Source organism: Triticum dicoccoides, chromosome 3A (assembly GCF_002162155.2).
Source record: "Triticum dicoccoides isolate Atlit2015 ecotype Zavitan chromosome 3A, WEW_v2.0, whole genome shotgun sequence".
Lineage (NCBI taxonomy): Eukaryota > Viridiplantae > Streptophyta > Magnoliopsida > Poales > Poaceae > Triticum > Triticum dicoccoides.
In genome coordinates this window covers 543,822,830-543,850,115 of record NC_041384.1, presented here as the reverse complement: position 1 = coordinate 543,850,115, position 27,286 = coordinate 543,822,830, and positions in this window count along the sequence as shown.

Below are 27,286 nucleotides of genomic sequence, written 5' to 3'. Positions count from 1 at the left end.
AGAGTTCAATGAAGACCAAGTGCTTGTCAAAGTTTGAGAAGTAACATATTTAAGGTGGTAGAAACTCTCTTCACGGAGCGAGGTGGGACTAAATTTTTGTAGTAAACTTAGCAGTAGCCCTTATTGGCGAAATGTGCTACTACTATGCTACATAGCAGTAGCACCCATCGTCATAACGCGTTGCTGCTATAGCTAGCCTCACGGCGGCCTCGTGGGAATTATAGCAGTAGCGCGTCTTTGAGTTGGCACGCTACTACTATATTTATTTCAACAGCGAGTTATTCTTGAGCTCGCTACTGCTAATTAGCAGCAGCGCCTTATTTTAAAGCACGTTGCTGATAACATTCTGTGTATAGGCTTTTCCCTAGTAGTGACTCATGCTTTTTGGCGAGAGCCTCGAGCTCTTGCTGCACCTCGCCTACTCGGGCTTCTTGTTTCTCCTGTTCCAGGCGTTCTTTGGTCGCTTTGTCTTCGGCCTCGGACACCGCCTTTCTCAGGGTCTCCACCTCGGTCGTGGCCCCTGACAAATTCATGATGATCCTATTACTTTACACCCGAACTTCTTTTTAACTATATAGACGGGGGTATATATTACCTTTGCTCTCTTCGAGCTACCTCTTGGTGAGGCTGAGCTCGTCCTCGGACCGCTTCAGGGCCTGCTTCAGCACAGAGATCTCCACAGTACGTGCGACAGCGGCCAGCAGTGAAGCCTGCATATACACATAGACATACTCTAATTAGACTCCTGAGTTATCATTTGATCCTCTATTTGGCTTTTCTTCTTTAACTCCGAACAGAGCATCAGGGGCTACTATCTATGCGATAATATTTTCTTATATTTTGAATGCTTACCTCAAAGCCTGTTAGGTGACTGGCGCAAGCTTCGGTCAGTCCGTTTTTGGTGGAGTGAACCTTCTCGGCCACCGCACTCATGATAGTGCGGTGCTCTTTTGTGATGGAAGCGCTGCGAAGCGCTTCCAGTAGGGTGTCCGGTTCCTCTGGTTGGACAGAGGACACCGGCACGGATGGTTGGCCCCCCTTAATGGGGGACCACCTGCCGGAGTCCGGAACAATCGAAGGTTCCAGCGCAGTGTCCGGCTGGGGCCCGAACTCGAAGCCCGTAGGAGCCTCGCTCCCTTGGTACCCAGGGTCCAGGAGGTCGCCGTGAGGCGCCCCCAGGATCACCTCCTCTTGGCTCAGTGCCTTTTGATACAACACCTCGGTGTTGTCCGTAGGGCGAGGGGTGGAAGCCGTCAGAGGAGAATCGCTGTTCATATCCGACGAGTCCAAAGAGCCGCTCGATGAGGGTACGTCGAGATGAGTTCGGGACGGACTGCATAATCATGTTCGGCATGAGGAAAGGCAGTACAATAAAACATACCATGAAGCACTATGGTGTCCGGACACTGATGACTTCGCTAGGGGCTTGTCCCTGGGTAGCCACTCATCGCCGCTGTCGGCGACCATCGTGGCATAGTGCGGAGGGAGGGTCTTTCCCTTCTTGGACCCTTCGGCCTCCCTTGATGGGTCAGCCTTCCTTTTCTTGTCTTCCCCGCCTGGGAGGAGAGCTTTTCTCCTCCTCCTTGTTTCTGTGGGAGGGGTGCGTGTCGGAGTCATCGGACGATGAGCCCGATGTAACCTTGCGCCGGAGAATCTTTCGGGTCCCCATGGCCTTCTTCTTGGCCTTCTTTTCCGGCACCTCGTAACTTGCCGGAGTCAGCATCTTTGTTAGAAGAGCGTCTGTAGGATTTTTGGGCAGGGGGCTGGGCCATCAAGCTGCTCCGCTGTCTCTATCCAGTCCTGTTAATGACTTGAAATCTTAGATTTAGCACATGACTAAACCAGGGCGAATAAATACCCTGAGAGATATAAAAGCCTACCGGATGGGAGCGGCGCTTTGCGCTGAGTCCGCGGTCCTCGGTAAGGGAGGGAGGCATCTCGGCGCCCTTGAACAGCACCCTCCAGATGTCCTCGTGCGTCGTGTCGTAGAGCTCTCACAGCGTCTGGTGCTTGGCCGAGTCAAACTCCCACAAAACAAATGCCCGTCGTTGGCACGGAAGGATCTGGCGGAAGAGCATAACCTGGACCACATTGACGAGCTTGATTTTCTTGTTCGTCATGTTCTGGATGCAGGTCTGGAGTCCGGTCAGCTCTACCGCGGAACCCCAGGACAAGCCCTTCTTTTTCCATGAGGTGAGGCACGTGGGGATTCCAGATCGAAATTTGGGGGCCGCCACCCAGTTGGAGTCGCGCGGCTCAGTGATGTAGAACCACCCCGATTGCCACCAGTTTATGGTATCCACATAGGTGCCCTCGAGCCAGGTGACATTAGGCATCTTGCCCACCATGGCACCTCTGCACTCTGCTTGCTGGCCACCCACCACCTTCAGTTTGACATTGAAGGTTTTCAGCCATAGGCCGAAGTGGGGCCTGATGCGGAGGAAGGCCTCGCACACGACGATAAACGCCGAGATGTTGAGGATGCAATTGGGGGCCAGATCATGAAAATCCAGCCCGTAGTAGAACATGAGCCCGCGGACAAATGGGTGGAGAGGAAATCCCAGTCCGCGGATGAAATGGGTAAGAAAAACTACCCTCTCATGGGGTTCGGACGTGGGGACGATTTGCCCCGCATTTGGCAGCCGGTGCGCGATATCTGTGGCCAAGTATCCGGCTTCCCATAACTTTTTGATGTTCTCCTCCGTGACGGAGGAGACCATCCACTTGCCTCCTGCTCCGGACATGATTGGAGTGGTTTGAGAAGAACAACGCGAGCTTGGGCGCTAGAGCTCGAGTGTTCGGGAATGGGTAAGCGAGAAGGAAGAAGGCGTGGGTGAAAAAAGTAAATCTTTGTCCCTTTATAAGGGCGGAGGAGGCGATGAGTCTCCCGACTTGCCTGGCAAAAACCACTTATTCCCCAGGCGCTGTAATTGATGGCGTGGTTGGGTTACCCACGCCCGTATTGATGAGAATCCCGTGATAAGGGGAACACGATCTCTGCTTTGACAAGACGTATCAGGAAAACCGCCTCACGATATGTGCGGAGCTTGTTGGGAAAAGCGGTTCGAATAATAACCGGGCCATGGTGTGATGTCATGCTGTCAAAACGTGTCAGCGGATTAGATTTGTGGAAATATTATTCTCTCTACGGTGGTATGTGGAACTTACTTTGCAGGGTCGGACACTATCCTCATATTCAAACTCTTCCATGGTGTATTCAGAGGAGGAACCTGCCTTGCAATGCCGAAGACAATACTGCGTGTCGGACTCATCGTCATTGAAGCCTCGTTCAGGGGCTACTGAGGGAGTCCTAGATTAGCGGGTCTCCGGACAGCCAGACTATATCCTTTGGCCGGACTATTGGACTATGAGGATACGAGATTGAAGACTTCGTCATGTGTCCGGATGGGACTCTACTTGGCGTGGAAGGCAAGCTAGGCAATACGGATATGTATATCCCCTCCTTTGTAACCGACCTTGTGTAAACCTAGCCCTCTCCGGTGTCTATATAAACTAGAGGGTTTTAGTCCGTAGGACAACATACAATCATACCATAGGCTAGCTTTTAGGGTTTAGCCTCTCTGATCTCGTGGTAGATCGACTCTTGTAATACTCATATCATCAAGAACAATCAAGCAGGACGTAGGGTATTACCTCCATCAAGAGGGCCCGAACCTGGGTAAACATCATGTCCCCTGCCTCCTGTTACCATCCGCCTTAGACGCACAGTTTGGGACCCCCTACCCGATATCCGCCGGTTTTGACACCGACAAGGGTGCATGATGACATAAGCCAAACCTTCTCAAAATTTTACCAGGGCATGGTGAGGTCATACCATGGCACCATGCCAGGCGTCATGTTTTTTAAGAATTTATTTCATTTTTTCTATAGTTGAAAACCCAACAAACAAACATTTGTGGTTGACTATTGCCACACATTTCATCGAAATATCTGTCCATTCCTTGTAAAAGGCATGAGAATTTACTAAATGGCACGGGCATTGTTTTCTGGGCTGTTCTTGTGGACCCTTTCATCCATCGATTGTTTAAACTTGAATTATGCGCATTAATGCCTGGGAAATGCACATATTCCCCTAAATATGGAAAATGAACCCGGAAAAGTGCCAAATTTGAACACGGTTATTTGCAGGTTGTATGCTCATCATAGAAAAAAACTCATGGACATAGGACAAAGAAAATTTGGATCCCCCTTCAATCCTGGTGATTTCCCCCTCGAAACCATGAAACTTCCTTGGATGATGGTTCATTTTATGAAAGGAGCGCATCACGACATAAGGAAAACATTCTCCAATTTTTACTAGGGGCATGGTGAGGCCATACCATGGCACCACACCAGGCGTCATGTTTTCCAACCATGTGTTTCATTTTTTCTATAGCATGAGCATGGTTTTCCAGACCGTTCTTGTGCACCTTTTCATGCACTGATTGTTCGAATTTGAATTATGTGCATAATTAATGCACACAATCCCCTAAATATGGTAAATGAGTTTGGAAAAATGTCAAATTTGAACATGTTTCATTTGAGGCGGTATGTTGATCGTTGGAAAAAAACCGAAAGACAACCTAGGACGGAAATTTGGATTCCCCTTCAATCTTGGTGATTTCCCTCTCGAAAGCATTGAACTTCCTCGATGATGGTTCGATTTATGAAGGGCGTGCATGATGACATAAATCAAACCTTCTCAGCTTTTAACTAGGGCACGGTGAGGCCATACCATGGCACCATGCCAACCGTCATGTTTTTCAAGCACATATTTCATTGTTCTATAGTTGATAATCCAGTAAATGACGCATTTGTGGTTGACTCCATTGAAATCTCTGCCCATTCCCTGTAAAAGGCTTGAGAAATTACTAAATACCACGAGTATGGTTTTTCAAGACCGTTCTTCTACACCCTTTCATGCACCAATTGTTTGAATTTGAATTACATGCATTAATGCCTACAAAATGCACATAATCCCCTAAATATTGTAAATAAACCCAAAAAAGTGTCAAATTTGAACACGGTGATTAGCAGGGTTTATGTTCATCGTAGAAAAAAAACTCATGGATGAAAAACAAATGAAATTTGGATTCCCATTCAATCTCGATGATTTACTATCGCAAACGGTTCATCATCGTCGCCTCTGCGAACCGTGTGTGTTCACTCACACATGTAAAAGGAAAACAAAGCCCTCGCCCACTTCATCCCCACTCACTCGCTGCAGACTCCTCCGCAACTCTGCACCCTAAGCTCGATGGCTGTAGGCGGCGACCGTAGGTCGCGCTCCAAACGGCACTGGATTTCGCCTCCACCGCTTTCCGCCGCCTATCTTCACCGACATTCTAGACTCTGGTCGACTCGGGTTTTTTGCGGGATTGGGTCGAGGATTTTTCTCATGGAGAAGGTAATCAACTTAATTAGCAAAATATTCACTCATCTCTTATCGCAGTCCGTCCGTGTTAATCAACCGTCGGAAATCACCGTGGAATCATTTTTGTTCTAGCTGATTTGTGGGTGTTCATTCATGTGTGCACAGTGCGAGCACAAATCAGGCAACTGTGGTCGTGGCCAGTCAGAAACGAAGTTCTATCTCACCATTCCGGATGACTCCAGGGAGTGCTCGGTATGTTCAATCTCAACCTACCACGGTCGGCATGGCCTAAATTTGTGAACATATACCGTCTGTTGCTACATTATCTATATATTTGCATCAAATATTTGTTACATTATCTATTTTTAATTCTATATTTTTGTACTTTGCTTGCATCTATATATGGATATGTTCTATCAGTTACTCACATATTTGCATCTTGCTCGGTTATTTCAATATATCTAATTTACGATCTTAATTTTCATTTCAAGTAGTACATCCCTTGCTTTGCAAGAACAGGAGTAGAAGGAAATCTTGGGTTTTACTTTGCTGATGACTCCCAGGATGTCATATTAACAACACAACATGGGTTTACAATGACGGTTAGCGTAAAACTTGATAAAGATGGTCACTCCTATTTTAATGCGGACCTTTGGAGAAAAATGTCTAAGTGTTATGAACTGAAAGCTCGTAATAAAATTTTAGTGCGTGCACCACAGCCTGGTCTAATTAACATGGATGTTTACTTCCCCAATGTCATCAGCCGATCTGTATGTTACTAAGCGTACCAAATTTCATCGGAAGGACTTGAAGCATGTCATAAACTTTGTTGATAATCTGATAGAGATCGCACAGCGTATGAACGATGGATTTTGGATGGGATTAATTAGACCTATGGTGCACACACTGAACAAGACCAATTGTGTGCACAAAGCGCTGGTAAAAAGTCTTATTTTAATGTTGATGCTCATAATGTTGGGGAACGTAGTAATTTCAAAAAAATTCCTACGCACACATAGGATCATGGTGATGCATAGCAACGAGAGGGGAGAGTGTTGTCCACGTACCCTCGTAGACCAAAAGCGGAAGCGTTTGCACAACGCGGTTGATGTAGTCGTACATCTTCACGATCCGACCGATCAAGTACCGAATGTACGACACCTCTGAGTTCAGCACATGTTCAGCTCGATGACGTCCCTCGAACTCCGATCCAGCCGAGCTTTGAGGGAGAGTTCCGTCAGCACGACGGCGTGGTGACGATGATGATGTTCTATCGACGCAGGGCTTCGCCTAAGCACCGCTACAATATTATCGAGGTGGACTATGGTGGAGGGGGGCACCACACACGGCTAAGAGATCCAAGAGATCAATTGTTGTGTCTAGAGGTGCCCCCTGCCCCCGTATATAAAGGACGGAGGGAGAGGCCGCCCTAGAGGGGCGCGCCAAGTGTGGGGAGTCCTACTAGGACTCCCAAGTCCTAGTAGGATTCCCATTTCCTTTCCGGAGTAGGAGAGAAGGAAAGAGGGGGAGAGGGAGAAGGAAAAGGGAGCTGCACCCCTTGTCCAATTCGGACCAGAGGGGGGCGCGTGCCTCCTTCCTTTTGGCCTCTCTCCTCTATTCCCGTATGGCCCAATAAGGCCCAATACATCTCCTAGTGAATTCCCTTAACTCCCCGGTACTCCGAAAATACCCGAATCACTCGGAACCTTTTCGACGTCCAAATATAGTCGTCCAATATATCGATCTTTATGTCTCGACCATTTCAAGACTCCTCGTCATGTCCCCGATCTTATCAGGGACTTCGAACTACCTTAGGTACATCAAATAACATAAACTCATAATATAACCGTCATCAAACTTTAAGCGTGCGGACCCTACGGGTTCGAGAACTATGTAGACATGACCGAGACACGTCTCCGGTCAATAACCAATAGCGGAACCTGGATGCTCATATTGGCTCCCACATATTCTACAAAGATCTTTATCGGTCAAACCGCATAACAACATACGTTGTTCCCTTTGTCATTGGTATGTTACTTGCCCGAGATTCGATCGTCAGTATCTCAATACCTAGTTCAATCTCGTTACCGGCAAGTCTCTTTACTTGTTCTGTAATACATCATCCCGCAACTAACTCATTATTATAATGCTTGCAAGGCCTATAGTGATGTGCATTACCGAGTTGTCCCAGAGATACCTCTCCGACAATCGGAGTGACAAATCCTAATCTCGAAATACGCCAACTCAACAAGTACCTTCAGAGACACCTATAGAGCACCTTTATAATCACCCAGTTACGTTGTGATGTTTGGTAGCACACAAAGTGTTCCTCCAGTAAACGGGAGTTACATAGTCTCATAGTCATAGGAACATGCACAAGTCATGAAGAAAGCAATAGCAACAAACTAAACGATCATCGTGCTAAGCTAACGAATGGGTCAAGTCAATCACATCATTCTCTAATGATGTGATCCTATTAATCAAATGACAACTCATGTCTATGGTTAGGAAACATAACCATCATTGATTCAACGAGCTAGTCTAGTAGAGGCATACTAGTGACACTATGTTTGTCTATGTATTCACACATGTATTATGTGTCCGGTTAATACAATTCTAGCATGAATAATAAACATTTATCATGAAATAAGGAAATAAATAATAACTTTATTATTGCCTCTAGGGCATATTTCCTTCACATAAACTATATATATCTTCAACGATATGTTGCAATTGTTTTTTATTCTACATGTCAACAGAAATTGTCCCCTGTAGCCGTTCCTGGATCGATTTCCCGACGTGGTCGAATTACACTTGTGCCTGCTAATAACGCCAAAGTGATTGCAAGGTACTGCATTTCCTGCAAAAATGGAACCATTCAAATTAACAAGTTCTCTCTTCTCGTGGCAATGCATACATATTGGAAAATTGGAGACACTGTTCTACTCCTGCTCTTCCAAGGCACAGGAGGGCTCTTCCTTTTCATTGACGAGATGCCGAGTCACCGTGATCAAGCTACTTCCAGTGGACAGTTGTGGTTGTTGGCCCTCATCCTCTTAAAATGTGCTAGTTGTTAGTATATATGTTAACTATCTAGATATGGACCATATGGTTGTTGGCCCTTAGCCTCTTAAAATGTGATAGTTGTTACTATGTTAAGTATGTAGATGTGGACCATATGGTTGTCAAAACCGTGTTACGAAGATCCTCCTTTTGTCGAATAGTGTAACCACAATATATATGTTACTAAAATGTTGTTACCAAAGTTCATAAATTTTCATGGAAAGTATTAGTATCATACATAGTTCATTGACTTTAAGCATGTGCATGATGTCCAGAAGGCATTTGCATATAAATTGTCCATATTGCAAATTCACACACATGTTCACATATGGAAACGTATGTGTAACATACTAATCATCGCACACGAGTACTCGCAGACGCATCTAGTGCGATACTCCTAGCCACCGCAAGCAACTAGTTTGCATTTTTCAAACTTTTTTGTACACACAGAATCACACACAAAGTAACTGTATTGTTCGTATGTGTTGTAAATTCTCATTGCAAACAGTTCATCCGAGTCGGCTGTTTGCCACGTATCACACACATCTTGTTTACACGACTCGTTTGTGTTCTTTTGTCTCATCGCAAATAGTTCACCCATGTGATTTGTATGCTGCATATCACACACATCTTGTTAAGTTGAACCGTTTTTGTTGTGTTCCCTAATCAAAAACAGTTCGTCCAAGTTAACTGTATGCCATATATCGCACACACATTGATATGTCTGCTCGTTTCTATTGCTCTACCTCATCACAAATAGTTCGAATGGATTAACCATGTGTCCTGCATCACACACACATTGTTATGGTTACTCGTTTCTGTTGTTCTGCCTCATCGCAGACAGTTTGAATGGATTAACCATATGCCCTTCATTGCACACACAACTAAAACCTGAATCGTGTTTGATGCATACATCATCGCAAATGTTTTGCACCTTTTTGACGTTTTTACACCACCGTTTGTGATTATTGCATCGCACACAGTTTCAGCAAAGGGTCTCTGATCGTAGTGTCGCGTTAGCAGTCTCGTGCAGTAGTGAGTGAAAAATTCCAATGTCGATTGATGACCCACAAGTATAGGGGATCTATTGTTGTCCTTTCAATAAGTAAGAGTGTCGAACCCAACGAGGAGCAGATGGAAATGATAAGTTGTTTTCAGCAAGGTATTCTCTGCAAGCACTGAAATTATCGGTAACAGATAGTTTTATGATAAGACAAATCGTAACGGGTAACAAGTCATAAAATTAACAAGGTGCAGCAAGGTCGCCCAATCCTTTTTGTAGCAAAGGACAAGCCTGGACGAACTCTTATATAAAGCAAAGCGCTCCCGAGGACACATGGGAATTGTTGTCAAGCTAGTTTTCATCATGCTCATATGATTCGCGTTCGTTACTTTGATAATTTGATATGTGGGTGGACCGGTGCTTGGGTGCTGCCCTTCCTTGGACATGCCTCCCATTTATGATTAACCCCTCTCGCAAGCATCCGCAATTACGAAATAAGAATTAAGATAAACCTAACTATAGCATGAAACATATGGATCCAAATCAGCCCCTTACGAAGCAACGCATAAACTAGGGTTTAAACTTCTGTCACTCTAGCAACCCATCATCTACTTATTACTTCCCAATGCCTTCCCCTAGGCCCAAATAATGGTGAAGTGTCATGTAGTCGATACACCACTGGAGGAGAGACAACGTACATCTGACAAAATATCAAACGAATACCAAATTCACATGATTACTTAGCACAAGACTTCTCCCATGTCCTCGGGAACAAACGTAACTACTCGTAAAACATATTTATGATCAAGACAAGAGGAGTATTAATTATCATCAAGGATCCGAAAATATAATATTCCACCGAATAAACCAACTAGCATCAACTACAAGGAGTAATCAACACTAGTAGCAACCCACAGGTACCAATCTGAGGTTTTGGGACCAAGATCGAATACAAGAGATGAACTACGGTTTTGAGGAGATGGTGCGGGGTGAAAATGTTGATGGAGATTCACCCCCACTTGATGAGAGGATCGTTGGTGATGACGATGGCTTCGATTTCCCCCTCCCGGAGGGATGTTTCCCTAGCAGAACAGCTCCGCTGGAGACCTATATTAGTTCTCCCCAGGTTCCACCTCGAGACGGCGGTGCTTTGTGGAGGGGGCACCGCACACGGCTAAGAGATCCAAGAGATCAATTGCTGTGTCTAGAGGTGCCCCCCTGCCCTCGTATATAAAGGAGGGAGGGAGAGGCCGGCCCTAGAGGGTGCGCGCTAAGTGTGGGGAGTCCTACTAGGACTCCCAAGTCCTAGTAGGATTCCCCCTTCCTTTTCGGAGTAGGAGAGAAGGAAAGAGGGGGAGAGGGAGAAGGAAAAGGGGGCTGCACCCCTTGCCCAATTCGGACCAGAGGGGGGGGCACGCGCGTCCTTCCTTTTGGCCTCTCTCCTCTATTCCCTTATGGCCCAATAAGGCCCAATACTTCTCCCGGTGAGTTCCCGTTACTCCCTGGTACTCCGAAAATACCCGAATCACTCGGAACCTTTCCGATGTCCGAATATAGTTGTCCAATATATCTATCTTTACGTCTCAACCATTTCAAGACTCCTCGTCATGTCCCCGATCTCATCCGGGACTCCGAACTACCTTCGGTACATCAAGTCACATAAACTCGTAATATAACCGTCATCAAACTTTAAGCGTGCGGACCCTACGGGTTCGAGAACTATGTAGACATGACCAAGACACATCTCCGGTCAATAACCAATAGCGGAACCTAGATGCTCATATTGGCTCCCACATATTCTACGAAGATCTTTATCGGTCAAACCGCATAACAACATACGTTGTTCCCTTTATCATCGGTATGTTACTTGCCCGAGATTCGATCGTCGGTATGTCAATACCTAGTTCAATCTCGTTACCGGCAAGTCTCTTTACTCGTTCCATAATACATCATCCTGCAACTAACTCATTAGTTAGAATGCTTGCAAGGCTTATAGTGATGTGCATTACCGAGTGGGCCCAGAGACACCTCTCCGACAATCGGAGTGACAAATCCTAATCTCGAAATACGCCAACTCAACAAGTACCTTCGGAGACACCTATAGAGCACCTTTATAATCACCCAGTTAAGTTGTGATGTTTGGTAGCACACAAAGTGTTCCTCCGGTAAACGCGAGTTGCATAATCTCATAGTCATAGGAACATGTATAAGTCATGAAGAAAGCAATAGCAACAAACTAAACGATCATCGTGCTAAGCTAACGGATGGGTCAAGTCAACCACATCATTCTCTAATGATGTGATCCCGTTAATAAGATGACAACTCATGTCTATGGTTAGGAAACATAACCATCATTGATTCAACGAGCTAGTCAAGTAGAGTCATACTAGTGACACTATGTTTGTCTATGTATTCACACATGTATTATGTTTCCGGTTAATACAATTCTAGGATGAATAATAAACATTTATCATGAAATAAGGAAAATAAATAATAACTTTATTATTGCCGCTAGGGCATATTTCCTTCAGTCTCCCACTTGCACTAGAGTCAATAATCTAGTTCACATCGCATGTGATTTAACACCAATAGTTCACATCACCATGTGATTAACACCCATAGTTCACATCATCATGTGACCAACACCCAAAGGGTTTACTAGAGTCATAATCTATTTCACATCGTTATGTGATTAACACCCAAAGAGTACTAAGGTGTGATCATGTTTTGCTTGTGAGCGAAGTTTAGTCTACGTGTCTGCCACATTCAGATCCGTATGCATTTTACAAATTTCTATGTCAACAATGCTTTGCACGGAGCTACTCTAGCTAATTGCTCCCACTTTCAAAATGTATCTAGATTGAGACATTGGGTCATCTGGATCAGTGTCAAAATTTGCATCGACGTAACCCTTTACGACGAACCTTTTGTCACCTCCATAATCGAGAAACATATCCTTATTCCACTAAGGATAATTTTGACTGCTGTCCAGTGATCTACTCCTAGATCACTATTGTAGTCCCTTGCTAAACTCAGTGTAGGGTATACAATAGATCTGGTACATAGCATGGCGTACTTTATAGAAACTATGGCTGAGGCATAGGGAATGACTTTCATTCTCTTTCTATCTTCTATTGTGGTCGGGCTTTGAGTCTTACTCAATTTAACACCTTGTAACACAGGTAAGAACTCTTTCTTTGACTGTTCCATTTTGAACTACTTCAAAATCTTGTCAAGGTATGTACTCACTGAAAAAAATTATCAAGCGTCTTGATCTATCTCTACAGATCTTGATGCTCAATATGTAAGTAGCTTCACCGAGGTCTTTATTTGAAAAACTCCTTTCAAATACTCCTTTATGCTTTCCAGAAAATTCTACATTATTTCTGATCAACAATATGTCATTCACATATATTTATCAGAAATGTTGTAGTGCTCCCACTCACTTTCTTGTAAATACAGGCTTCACTACAAGTTTGTATAAAACTATATGCTTTGATCAACTCATCAAAGCGTATATTCCAACTCTGAGATACTTGCACCAGTCCATAGATGGATCACTGGAGCTTGCACATTTTGTTAGCACCTTTAGGATTGACAAAACCTTCTGGTTGCATCATATACAACTCTTCTTTCAGAAATCCATTAAGGAATGTAGTTTTGACATCCATTTGCCAGATTTCATAAAATGTGGCAATTTGCTCACATGATTCGGACAGACTTAAGCATCGCTACGAGTGAGAAAATCTCATCGTAGTCAACACCTTGAACTTTGTCAAAACCTTTTTTGACAAGTCTAGCTTTGTAGATAGTAAGACTACTATCAGCGTCCGTCTTCCTCTTGAAGACCCATTTATTTTCTATGTCTTGCCGATCATCAGGCAAGTTAACCAAAGTCCACACTTTGTTCTCATACATGGATCCCATCTTAGATTTCATGGCCTCAAGCCATTTTGCGGAATCTGGGCTCATCATCGCTTCCTCATAGTTCGTAGGTTCGTCATGGTCAATTAACATGACCTCCAGAACAGGATTACCTTACCACTCTGGTACGGATCTCACTTTGGTTGACCCGCGAGGTTCGATAGTAACTTGATCTGAAGTTACATGATCATCATTGAGGGAGTCCTGGATTAGGGGGTCCCCGGATAGCCGGACTATATCCTTTGGCCGGACTGTTGGACTATGAAGATACGAGATTGAAGACTTCGTCCCGTGTCCGGATGGGACTCTACTTGGCGTGGAAGGCAAGCTAGGCAATATGGATATGCATATCTCCTCCTTTGTAACCGACCTTGTGTAACCCTAGCCTCCTCCGGTGTCTATATAAACTGAAGGGTTTTAGTCCGTAGGACAACATACAATCATACCATAGGCTAGCTTCTAGGGTTTAGCCTCTCCGATCTCATGGTAGATGAACTCTTGTACTATTCATATTATCAAGAATAATCAAGCAGGACATAGGGGTTTACCTCCATCAAGAGGGCCCGAACCTAGGTAAGCATCGTGTCCCCTGCCTCCTGTTACCATCCGCCTTAGACGCATAGTTCGGGACCCCCTACCCGAGATCCGCCGGTTTTGACACCGACATTAGTGCTTTCATTGAGAGTTCCTCTGTGTCGTCATCATTAGGCTTGATGGCTCCTTTGATCATCGATAGCGATGCAGTCCAAGGTGAGACTTTTCTCCCCAGACAGATCTTTGTATTAGGCGGCTCCGCACTGCGGGCCAACTCGCTTGTCCATCTAGAGCAGATCGAGAGCTACGCCTCTGGCTATCCGGTCAGATTTGGAAACTTGAACTACACAGCCAACATCCACGGAGACTTGATCTTCGATGGATTCGAGCCCTTGCCGAGTGCGCCGCACGGTCACGATGAGCACGACTTAGCTCTACCATCGGACAGTGTTCGGGAGATCGCACCGACGACCGCTCCGACCCTCAAATCAGAGCCAGTTGCGGCATCCAGTGACAGGTGGATAGACCCCGCCGCAGAGGCTGCACTCTCATCGGCGATCGAGCCGAGTATCAACCTTACCCTTCACGAGAGCCATGACGCCAAACTGCCAGATTCTTCCCCGGCCACGGACTCCGAACCGCCTGCGCCCGTGCCTATTGAATCCAACTGGGGGCCAATCATGGAGTTCACCTCTGCGGATATCTTTCAGCACTCGCCCTTTGGCGACATGCTGAACTCATTAAGGTCTCTCTCACTGTCAGGAGAGCCCTGGTCGAACCATGTCCGGCAGAATTGGGATGCGGATGACGAAGAAATTCGCCACCCACCCACCACCCACTTAGTAGCCACTGTCGACGATTTGACCGACATGCTCGACTTCGACTCCGAAGGCATCGACGGCATGGACGACGATGCAGGAGACGAACAGGAACCACAGCCCACAGGGTACTGGACACCCACTTCATCATATGATGTATACATGGTGGACACACCCAAAGAAAACAAAGACGAAGAACGGAAGGACGCAGTGAAGGGTTGTTCCCTCGAGAAGCAGTCAAAGCGGCGGCGTAAGCACCGCTCCAAATCCCGCGTCGGCAGAAGCAGCGATCATATAAACCCAGCGATAGAGCAAGGCGAGCCAGCGGATGACAAACACGGCATTGGACCATCGTCCGACCACGGCAACACGGAGAATCAAACCGAACAACCCGACTCCGTCGCAGATAACAGTCCGGATAACAGCACATCGGACAGGCACCCGGAGCAATAGAATACCCATAAAAGGCTTGTTGCCACTGCGAGGAGTCTGAAAAAGCAGAAGCGAAGGCTCAGGGCTGCACAAGACACACTCAGAATCAGATGGAGTGAAGTACTCAACACTGAAGCGAAGTACGGCGGTAATCGCCACACCAAGAGCTACCCGAAGAGAAAGCTGCTACCTGAATTCAATGAGGAGGCCTTAGATCCCCCACAATCAAAAAACAAAATGGCCATCCGGTCGTATAGACGACCTCGTGGCCAACATAGAGCGGCAAACGACGCCGCACATAAGCCAGTACGCGATCCGCGTGAGGGCTCGCATCAAAAGGACGGCGCAACTAGATCCATCTACGGGCCACGCAAGCGCGCTCCAGCATGCAATGCAACACAACAAACATCCCAACACCACGGTACACCCAAATACAGGTGTGCCGCACACCCCCTATGTTTCACCGATGAGGTGCTGGACCATGAATTTCCAGAGGGATTCAAACCCGTAAACATAGAGGCGTACGACGGAACGACAGACCCTGGGGTCTGGATTGAGGACTACATCCTCCATATCCATATGGCTCGAGGAGATGATCTCCACGCCATCAAGTAATTACCCCTCAAGCTCAAAGGGCCAGCTCGGCACTAGCTTAAAAGCCTCCCCGAAAACTCCATTGAAAGTTGGGAAGTCTTCCAAGACGCTTTTCGGGCAAATTTTCAAGGGACCTATGTCCGACCACCAGATGCAGACAATTTGAGTCATATAACTCAACAGCCCGGAGAGTCAGCCTGAAAGCTTTGGAACGGGTTCCTCACTAAAAAGAACCAAATAGTCGACTGCCCGGACACCGAAGCCTTAGCAGCTTTTAAGCACAGCGTTCGAGACGAATGGCTTGCCAGACACCTCGGCCAAGAAAATCCGAGAACAATGGCAACATTAACAAGCCTCATGACCCTCTTTTGCGCGGGCGAGGATAGCTGGTTAGCCCGATGTAGCACCAGCGACCCAAGTACATCCAAAGTCAGGGACGAAAACGGGAAACCACGACGCAGCAAAAACAAGCGCCGGCATAAAGAAGACAGCCCAAAGAGCACGGCGGTAAACGCCGGATTTAGAAGCTCTCGTCCAGGTCAACAAAAGATGCCCTCCAAAGGCAACAGAGACGAACTGTCCAGCCTAAACAAGATTCTGGATAAAATATGTCAGATCCACAGCACCCCCGATAAGCCTACAAATCATACCCATAGAGAATGTTGGGTTTTCAAGCAGTCCGGCAAGCTCAACGCCGAACATAAGGGGCGGGATACACCAAGCGAAGACGAGGATGAGCCTCGCAAGCAAAGCACTGGGGAACAGAAGAAATTCCCACCAGAAGTCAAAACAGTAAACGTGTTACATGTAACAAAGGGGAGAAACAAAGCGCCACTCCTAGTGACACATGCCCCAGGGCCTATCACCGCGGAGTTCTGCCACTGGTCGTCCCAACCGATCACCTTTGACCATAGGGATTACTCGGCAAGTATCCGGCGTGCAGGATGGGCTGCCTTGGTATTAGACCCAATAATTGACGGATACCACTTCACACGAGTCCTGATGAATGGCGGCAACAGTTTAAACCTGATATATCAGGACACAGTCTGCAAAATGGGGATAGACCCAACAAAAATTAGCCGTAGCAATACTACCTTTAAAGGAGTAACGCCAGGCCCAGAGGCCCATTGCACGGGCTCCCTGCTACTAGAGGTTATATTCGGCTTTCCCGATAACTTCCGCAGCGAAAATTTAACGTTCCACATCGCTCTGTTCCAAAGTGGCTATCAAGAACTACTCGAACACGAAGCTTTCGCTCGCTTTAACGCAATACCGCATTATGCTTCTCTCATGCTTAAGATGCCCGGTCCACGTGGCATCATTACAGTAAATGGAAATATTGAGCGCTCCTTGCGAGCGGAAGACCGTGCGGCTACCTTGGCAGCCGCACACTAAACGACCTCCCCAACTAAATCATCTGACAGGTTGTTAAGACCACGGACGCGGTTGGACGAGTCCGGCGTAGCTATATGTAATTGATACATGTTTGATGGCTATACCCCTATTACAATACAAGGGGCTCAACGCGCGCAAACAAGTGACAATTAGGCTCAACTTTACTCATTTTGAACTGTACATGGTTTATTTAGTATAACCTACCTTTTGCACGACAACTTTTCAATTAAGTTCCTTTCTTTTTCAGATGACCATAGTGCTACACCCGTCCAGAATACGGCACAACGGAGACACAGGCGCAGACGTGTAGCAGGGACCCGTTCCAAGGATTCTTTTTAGATTAAGACCCTGCGTAAACCTTTTTCACTGTCTCTTGTTGATACACATCCCTCGGATTCTCAGTACAATTGAGAAGGATGCTGACGTATTGGCTTGTGGCCATGTCAAAATATTGCACGTACCTGGACACCATGGGCTTATTACAAAGGGCACTGTTTAGGCTTGTTTTACATCATAAAGACCGAATACCTTAGGGAGTGTTCGGCGTCGCGAGTTTGGCCTTATATGCATTAGCACTGAATCATGTCTTTAGTCAAATGTTGGGTTTGCCTGGCTCCTGTGTTTTGCTGCCTTACGTTCCGCTCTATCGGCTAAGGCGGCACCAGGAAAACTACTGTGATTGTGCCCTGGTTCATCCGGACGAGCACCTCAGTAGAGAAAGCCGAAAACTGACTGTCATGATATAGCGTGAGACTGGTCAACCACTTGATGACCTAGCGGAATCTTCGGGATTCCTCCGCCTTAATGAAGGGCCGTTTCTCGGCCAGGCATGTACGCGCCCCGAATCCGGATGAGCGCGGAGCCACCAGGGGCTATATAGTAGCCCCACTATCAAACTCCTCTGGCTAAGTGAAAGTGTTAAAGCATTATAGTCCGGTTGCCTAGTTCGCTGCGCTATCACCTCCTTAATGGACCAAGACGTTGGATCAAGTGTGAACATGCGTCTTCTGCGAACACCCCCACATTATATGCATGGGGGCTGAAGCCAACGACTGCCATCTGATACGTCTCCGTCGTATCTATAATTTTTGATTGTTCCATGCCAATATTATTCAACTTTCATATACTTTTTGGCAACTTTTTATATTATTTTGGGACTAACATATTGATCCAGTGCCCAGTGCCAGTTCCTGTCTGTTGCATGTTTTTGGTTTCGCAGAATATCCATATCAAATGGAGTCCAAACAGGATAAAAACGGACGGAGCTTATTTTTGGAAAATATGGAAAATTTGGAAGGAAAATCAACACGAACCAGTGCCCGAGGTGGTCACGAGGCAGGGGGCGCCCCCCTAGGGCGCGCCCCCTACCCTCGTGAGCCCACCGTAAGGTGGTTGACGCTCTTCTTTTGCCGCAAGAAAGCTAATATTCGGAAAAAAAAAATCACGGTGAAGGTTTCAGGCCAATCGGAGTTACGGATCTCCATATATATATGAAACGGTGAAACAGAACCAGAACAGAATGCAGAAACAGAGAGAGACAGAGAGACAGATCCAATCTCGGAGGGGCTCTGGCCCCTCCCGTTCCATGGAGGCCATGGAACAGAGGGGAAACCCTTCTCCCATCTAGGGAGGAGGTCAAGGAAGAAGAAGGAGGAGGGGGGCTCTCCCCCCCTCGCTTCTGGTGGCACCGGAGTGCCACCGGGGGCCATCATCATCACCCTGATCTACACCAACACCTCCGCCATCTTCACCAACATCTCCATCACCTTCCCCCCTCTATCTACAGCGGTCCACTCTCCCACAACCCACTGTACCCTCTACTTGAACATGGTGCTTTATGCTTCATATTATTATCCAATGTTGTGTTGCCATCCTACGATGTTTAAGTAGATTTTCGTTGTCCTATCGGTGGTTGATGAATTTCTATGATTGATATAATTTGCTTGTGGTTTTGTTGCTATCCTTTGGTGCCCATCATATGATTGCGTGCGTGGATCACACCATAGGGTTAGTTGTATGTTGATAGGACTATGTATTGGAGGGCAAGAGTGACAAAAGCTTCAACCTAGCATAGAAATTGATGCATACGGGATTGAAGGGGGACCAATATACCTTAATGCTATGGTTGGGTTTTACCTTAATGAACATTAGTAGTTGCGGATGCTTGCTAATAGTTCCAATCATAAGTGCATAGAATTCCAAGTCAGGGATGACATGGTAGCAGTGGCCTCTCCCACATAATACTTGCTATCGGTCTAGTAAAGTAGTCAATTACTTAAGGGGCAATTTCGCAACTCCTACCACCACTTTTCCACACTCGCTATATTTAATTTATTGTTTCTTTATCTAAACAGCCCCTACTTTTTATTTGTGTACTCTTTATTATCTTGCAAACCTATCCAACAACACCTACAAAGTACTTCTAGTTTCATACTTGTTCTAGGTAAGGCGAACGTCAAGCGTGCGTAGAGTTGTATCGGTGGTTGATAGAACTTGAGGGAATATTTGTTCTACCTTTAGCTCCTCATTGGGTTCGACACTTACTTATCGAAAACTGTTGCGATCCCCTATACTTGTGGGTTATTAAGACCTTTTTATGGCGCCGTTGCCGGGGAGCAATAGCGTGGAGTGAATATTCTCGTGTGTGCTTGTTTGCTTTATCACTAAGTAATTTTATTTGCTGTTCTTAGTTGTTTTCTACCTTTAGTTATGGGTATGAAACGCAAAATACCAAAAAAATTAGTTGTACCTACTGAACCAATGGTTGAAGAACCACTCAAAATCTATCACACTGCTGAAGCTTATTACTTGGATCATCTTCGATCCCTATGTGCTCGTGCTGAAACCCCAACTAGCTTAGTTGAGGGCAAATCTTTAGATGAGCATGCTTGTTCTTTGCGACACCGTATATCTGAGAAAGGGAAACTATTATGGAGTCAAATTCAACGTTTGCAATGCTATGCTTGGAATCTATGTGAAATATATGGTTTTACTTGTTGTTCTAAAAACCCTAAGAAACACCTTCCCTATCAATGTGAGTTTAGTAATAATGGAATCATATCTTCGTATGCTAAGGGTGTTTATAATTACTATGATGCTCAACAAATTGAAGAATTTGTTGCTTTTAAGGGTGGTTTTGAAATTGCTTCTTTGGTTGAAAAGTATGATGATACTCTTCACAAATCTGAAAATTTTGCCATACTTGAATATTGTTATGAGACTTATGCTTCTAATGCTTATGTTAAACTATATATTGAGGACTACTCCGTTGTCCAAGAAGAGACTAATATTTTGTAGGAGTCTATGGAAGAAGAAATTGATGAAACTATGAGCTCATTGGATGAAAAAGATGAGGAGGAGAGCGAAGAAAAAAATGAGGAAGAGCGGATTGATCACCCGTGCCCACCTTCTAATGAGAGTAACTCTTCAAGTCATACATTGTTTAATTCCCCTTCGTGCTTACCGAAGGATGATTGCTATGATGACTGTTATGATCCCATTGATTCTCTTGAAATATCCCTTTTTGATGATGCTTGCTATGCTTATGGCCAAGATGCCAATATGAATTATGCTTATGGAGATGAACTTGCTATAGTTCCTTATGTTAAACATGAAATTGTTGCTATTGCACCCACGCATGATAGTCCTGTTATCTCTTTGAATTCTCCCCATTATACTATATCGGAGAAGTTTGCACTTATTAAGGATTATATTGATGGGTTGCCTTTTACCGTTGCACATGATGATTTCGATAAATATAATATGCATGTGCTTGCTGCTCCTACTTGCAATTATTATGAGAGAGGAACTATATCTCCACCTCTCTATGTTTCCAACATGATAAAATTGCAAGAAACTGTTTATACTATGCATTGGACTTTACTAGGTGTGCATGAATTATTCTTTTATGACATGCCGATGCATAGGAAGAGAGTTAGACTTCTTCATTGCTTGATATATGTTGCTTTGTGCTCACTACTAAATTACAAATCATTGTTAATTAAAATTGGCTTTGATATACCTTGGGATCCGGGTGGATTCACTACTTGAGCACTATATGCCTAGCTTAATGGCTTTAAAGAAAGCGCTGTCAGGGAGACAACCCGGAAGTTTTAGAGAGTCATTTATTTCTGTTGAGTGCTTTCATATAGTTTAAAAACAACAAAAATAAAGAGGGGAACCCAAAACCTTTTCAAAAAGGAAAGTGAAAGTGAGAAAGACAAGCATTGTTGAAGCGGGGGAGCTCCTTGAACTTTGTTCATGCTCACGGCAACTTTGTGAATCTTGATTACAGAAACTTTTCAATAAAAATAATTATCCCCTTTTACAATTTCATTGTATTATATAAATAATGTGCCAAGGTTTGCCTTTAGGATGTTTACGATGCTTGTTGGTTTGTGCGGTGCAGGACAGAAACTTTGGCTGTAGAGCGCGATTTTACATTTTTAGCTGGAACGTCAAATGGTTCTGATTCTTTCTGCACTGTATTCCTATACAAATTTTTTATTGTTCCTAATTGTGGTAGAATTTTTCAAGTATCAGAGGTATGGTGAATATTCAGATTATTACAGACTGTTCTGTTTTAGACAGATTCTGTTTTTGATGCATAGTTTGCTTGTTTTGATGAAACTAGCGATTTATATTAGTGGATTAAGCCATGAAAAAGTTATATTACAGTAGAAACAATGCAAAAACAAAATATGAATTGGTTTGCAACAGTACTTAGAGTAGTGATTTGCTTTATTATACCAATGGATCTTACCGAGTTTTCTGTTGATGTTTTGTGTGGATGAAGTGTTCGATGATTGAGAAGGTCTCGATGTGAGAAGAAGGAAGAGAGGCAAGAGCTCAAGCTTGGGGATGCCCGAGGCACCCCAAGTAAATATTCAAGGAGACTCAAGCGTCTAAGCTTGGGTACGCTGGGGAGGCATCCCCTCTTTTTTCAACAAATATCGGTATGTTTTCGGATTCGTCTAGTTCTTACGATATGTGCAAGTCTTGGAGCGTCTTTTGCATTTAGGTTTTTCTTTTTCTTTTTATGCACCATGCTGGTATGAGATATGTTGACACCTGATTTTGGCAAGATACAGATTGCAATGAAGATGGTATCGAGTGAATGAGTTTTCAGCATAAAATATTCACGTCATCGAGTGGAACCACTTTGATGTTTCGGTTATATTCATTCGACTTTATCTTACGGACCGAAACTATACTCCGAGTGGCATAGTTCAATGTTCCGAGTGGTTTTTGGCCAATCACGTCTTCAAGATGACCTTGGATGAAGGAGCACTCTTAAGGAATTGTCTTCGTCTCGTCGAGGCAATCGATTTTAATATATAAATCATCTCAATCCGAGTTCATATGCAAAAGTTAGAGGCAATATACTGCAGACTGAACCCCAATGGAAATATGGCGCAAGGTGCCAAACACTTGTCTGATAGGTTGCGCGAGTAATTCGGCCATCAATACGGCCTTGAATCGAAAAACCTTCAACATGGAAAAGTTTCGCCTCGTCGAGCCGATCGATTTTCATATATAATTCATCTCAATCCGAGATCATATGAGGCCTAGAGAGACAAATCAAGATCGGGCTATGTTTTCAGTCGGAAATCCGAGTGAAAAATTTACCATCCGAGTGAAAGTTTCCGGTCGAGTGAAAGTTTACGGTCGAGTGAAATTTTACGGTCGAATGAAAGTTTGCTGACCGGATGAACTTATTATTATCCAAGTGGAAATGTAGTCATCCGAGTGAAAATATGATCATCCGAGTGAAACTGTCGTCCAGGTGAAAATATTCCGAGTGAAAAGATTGCCATCGGGACGAAAACTTGCCGATTGAATAAGATAGTGCCTTCCGAGTGGAAATATAGTCATCCGAGTGAATAAGATAGTGCCTTCCGAGTGGAAATATAGTCATCCGAGTGGAAATATAGTCATCCGAGTGAAAGATTGTCTTCCGAGTGAAAAAGTCCAATCGGACGATCCGAGTGAAAATATCTAATATCCGAGTGGATGAGCTCAAGTCCGAGTGAAATTGAACATGTGCTCGAAAGTTTATCAAAATGACCTTGGATGAAGAAGTGTTCAATACAGAAGTTGTGCGTATCATCAAGACAGTAAATTTTGATTTTGGAGTCATCATCATCAGAGATAATATATAGCCTACAAATTCACTATGAGACTCGGATAATCTAGTCTACTGCAAAACGGAGTCCGACTGGAAGATAAAGATGACCTCGAAAAGTATTCAAGATGGCCTTATTTGAAAAAATGATCAACATGAGAGTTGTTCGTATCGTCGAGGCGCACAAGTTTGATATTTGGGCCGTCTCGATTGGAGATCATATGCAAGCCCGGCGGCCCGCGCAAGAAGGAAGACAGAGTTTGGGCCAGATTCAGACTGAATCCGAGTTGGAATAGAATTAGGACTCTAGGACGTGAATTGATGTAATTTTTCTTGTAAGGAAAGCCTAGATGAATCCTTTACTTGTACAGGAAGTCCAGCCGCCTCTTATATATGTTGGGGGTGACGGCCGATTGAACAACACACAATCGAACAAATCAATATACTACTTTTTCATCTACATTTTATCTCTCCACCGTTTTTCTCTCTCGTTCTTCATTGTTCTTCGTGTTTGAGAGCTGTGAATTCCGAGGCTCTAGGGGCGAGCGAATCGACCTAGGGCAGCCCATAGCCGCCGCACTCCCTGACGGGGTCCCTCCCGGGGGTGTGGGGTTTTCGGGTCTGCAAAAGCGCCCGTCGACTGTCTTGCGTATCGCGTTGTCGGTCGGGTCTCCTTTGACGTGAGCTGCGGTGCATCACCCCCGGCGTCGAGGGTACACGTGACGTGTTCGTGTGTCAACACACTTTTTGGCGACTCCGCTGGGGACCGAAGATCAATCGTCATCATCCACCATGTCCGATCTTCCCAAGCCATCTGAGGTAGACGCCGATAACATCATTAAGCCTAGTCTTGATGAGATATCGGCCGATCATCGCCAAGTCTATGAGGAGTACAAGAAGGCACGCGAGGAGAAGGACCTGCAGGAGTTCCTTGCAAAATTCAAGAAAGATCGCCAAGGCAACATCACTCCGATTGAAGAAATCAAGTTCCCTCCTCTTCAAACTAAACAGGTTAAGCCTTCTGTAAGTACTGCCTTTTCTCCTGAGCAGTGGGCTGAGATTGAAAGTCGTATTGCTGATGGTAACAATCTAGTCTATCAAACTTTTATAGAAAATACTAATGCTTAGAAGAATATATCTCAATCGTCTAGTGGTAATAATGGTGTAGCTGCTAGTGTGCAAAACCCTAATCTGACTTTACCTATTGCATCGGCGCCTCCCGTGCCGATGACTTATTATCCTACCCAAACAAATCAGATTGTGGCTACACCCATTAATCTTATTACGAGCATGACAGGTTCGGTGGCAACGCCGAACCAAACTCTACCTACAGCTACAACCACTCGACCACTACCAAATTATGGGTCGACATACATGCCACAATTCCTACCTACAGCTAGTAACCATACTCTTCCTATATCACTGCCACAAGCTTCATTGTCCACTACAGATGATGGTCTAGATAATCTTAGAGAGGAGATGGCTAAGATGTTTAGAGAGAATTTTGGAGTTGAGTTACCTTGGAATCGGATTTACCAAAAGCCGTACCCCGAGTACTTTGATGCCATCCAGTGCCCTCCGGGATATAAGATTCCAGATTTTGTTAAGTTCAATGGAGAGGGCACAAAAACCACATGGGAGCATGTTAGTCAATACTTAGCACAACTAGGTGAAGCAGGCTCACTAAATGAGTTGAAAGTGCGTTTGTTTCCTTTATCTTTAACTGGTACTGCATTTTCATGGTTTTCTTCTTTACCACATGGTTCCATTCGGGTTTGGTCACAGCTAGAGCAGAAATTTCATGATCACTTTTATAGCGGCGACAATGAACTCAAGTTATCACATCTAACATCGGTTAAACAGAAGCATGATGAATCGGTCTCCGATTATGTCAAGAGATTCAGAGAAACAAAAAACCGGTGTTTTAGTTTGGTGATAACCGAGAGAGACTTGGCAGACCTAGTGTTGAGTGGTTTGCTGCAGGTTATGAGTTCTTAAATATCAACCAAGTCTTACAAATGGCTTTGGCTCAGGAAAGCCGAAGCAAAGATCTCAAAGAAGTACATAGATACAAAGCCGATTGTCCAAAGATGAATATGGTGGAATATGACAGTGATCATTCGGACGATGAGGGTGATGTTTTTGCTACTGAATTTGTTTGGCCATCTAAGGCCAAACCCTTTACTTGCAATGATCTGAAACCGATTCATAAGAATCGTGATGAAGAGATGAAGTTCACTTTTAACATTGCTAAGTGTGATAGAATATTTGATGCTTTGCTGCAGGCTAAGATTATTAGAATATCTCATACTTTACCGCCGTTTGAAGAGCTAAAACGGCGTGCTTATTGCAAGTATCATAATTCTTTTTCTCATGCTACTAACGATTGCAATGTTTTTCGACGACAGATACAATCGGCCATTAATGACGGACGATTGAACTTTTCTGAGATGCAAGTTGATAAACAGCCTTTTCCAATGAATACCATGGATTTGGAGGGGAAGAAGCTACTCATTCGGCCGGAGGTAGCCGAATATGCTAATAAAGCTAATGTCATTATTGGTGAGCCCAGGAAAGACAAGGAGGACAACAAGGTCTTGGGGAGACAGGTTGTGCTTGGTAAGCAACACGATGGCAAGGAAGTGATCAAAATCACCATCAAGAATCCTACACTCAGTGGGCAACTGCAAGTGCAAGAAAATGCTCGTGTGAGATTTGTCAAGCCCAAGAGTCCAGAAATTGGCAAGTGGAAAAGGAATGAAGTTAAATTACAGCGCAAGCGGATCAAGCCAACTTTTGATATGTTGTTGTCCAAGTACACCAACCAGTCGGCCGGTTCTAGCTTTAATCGGCCGACTCATCTGAAGCGACCAAGGTCACCATCAGCTGATATGTTCAGTCAGTATATGAAACCGAGTGGACCAAGGGTGCCGTTTCCAGAAGAGCATACGCAATTTGTTTGGGATCGACTTGACTATTCATATAGAGGCCGACTGAACATCGGTAACTATCGGTCGGCTGGTCAAAACATGCGACCGGATGGAAATTATCCGAGTGTAAGAATGCACCCAGGTGGAAGCTATCCGAGTGAAAAAATGTGGCCGAGTAGATTCCATCCGACTGAACTCCATCCGAGTGATATCCATCCGAGTGGATTCCATCAGAGTAAAAAGGTGCGCCCGAGTGGAAATTTCATGCATCTGGAAAGTCGAAAAGAATGGCGTGTTAAATCACCAAGTGTTGCAGCAGTTGAGTCGGGAAATGGCAAGGAGAAAATGGATGTCGACTCACTTATCTTGGGCACTGAAACATTCGCCATACAGCAGCCGATTGTGCATAGCAATCCGACTGAGCCGATACTTGCTATCGCGCCAAAGCACTCGGCTAATGACCATGAGGCAAGCACCAGCCAGGTAAAGACGAGAGATCCTAAATACACTCAGCCGAAGTGGTGTCCTCCAGGGCTAACAAAGACACAAAAGAGGAAACTACAGAGGTTAAGGAGTCGAGAGATGGCAGAACAGGAGGCCGAGAAACAAAGGGATAAGTCGTTCAATGACACTCGACCCATGGTTCCACCAAAGCAAGTGTGGAGGCCTAAACAAATACAAGATACAACAGCTTCTACATCTATCACAGCAATACCTACATCACCAAAGGAGGACGATGCAACAGATATGACATCGTCTGCGACACTTCTTACTTATCCTTCACTTGGACAAATTTCAAAATCCGTGGATGCACTCGAGGAGGAGGCTGATATGTTGGACTATGAGTCTACGCCGGTTCATGAAGGTATGGATATCAATATCGTGTACTACTTACCTGCTGAGTTTCGTGCTGTAGATGAAGACGGGGAGGTGGCTCAGCAGGATTTTGGCCCTAAAAATGCAATATTAGAGAAGCCAAAAGAACCAGTAACGCATCTTAAACCATTATATCTCAGAGGTCATATCAATGGGTCGCCGCTCACTCGAATGCTTGTTGATGGTGGTGCTGTGGTAAATCTTATGCCCTATTCGGTC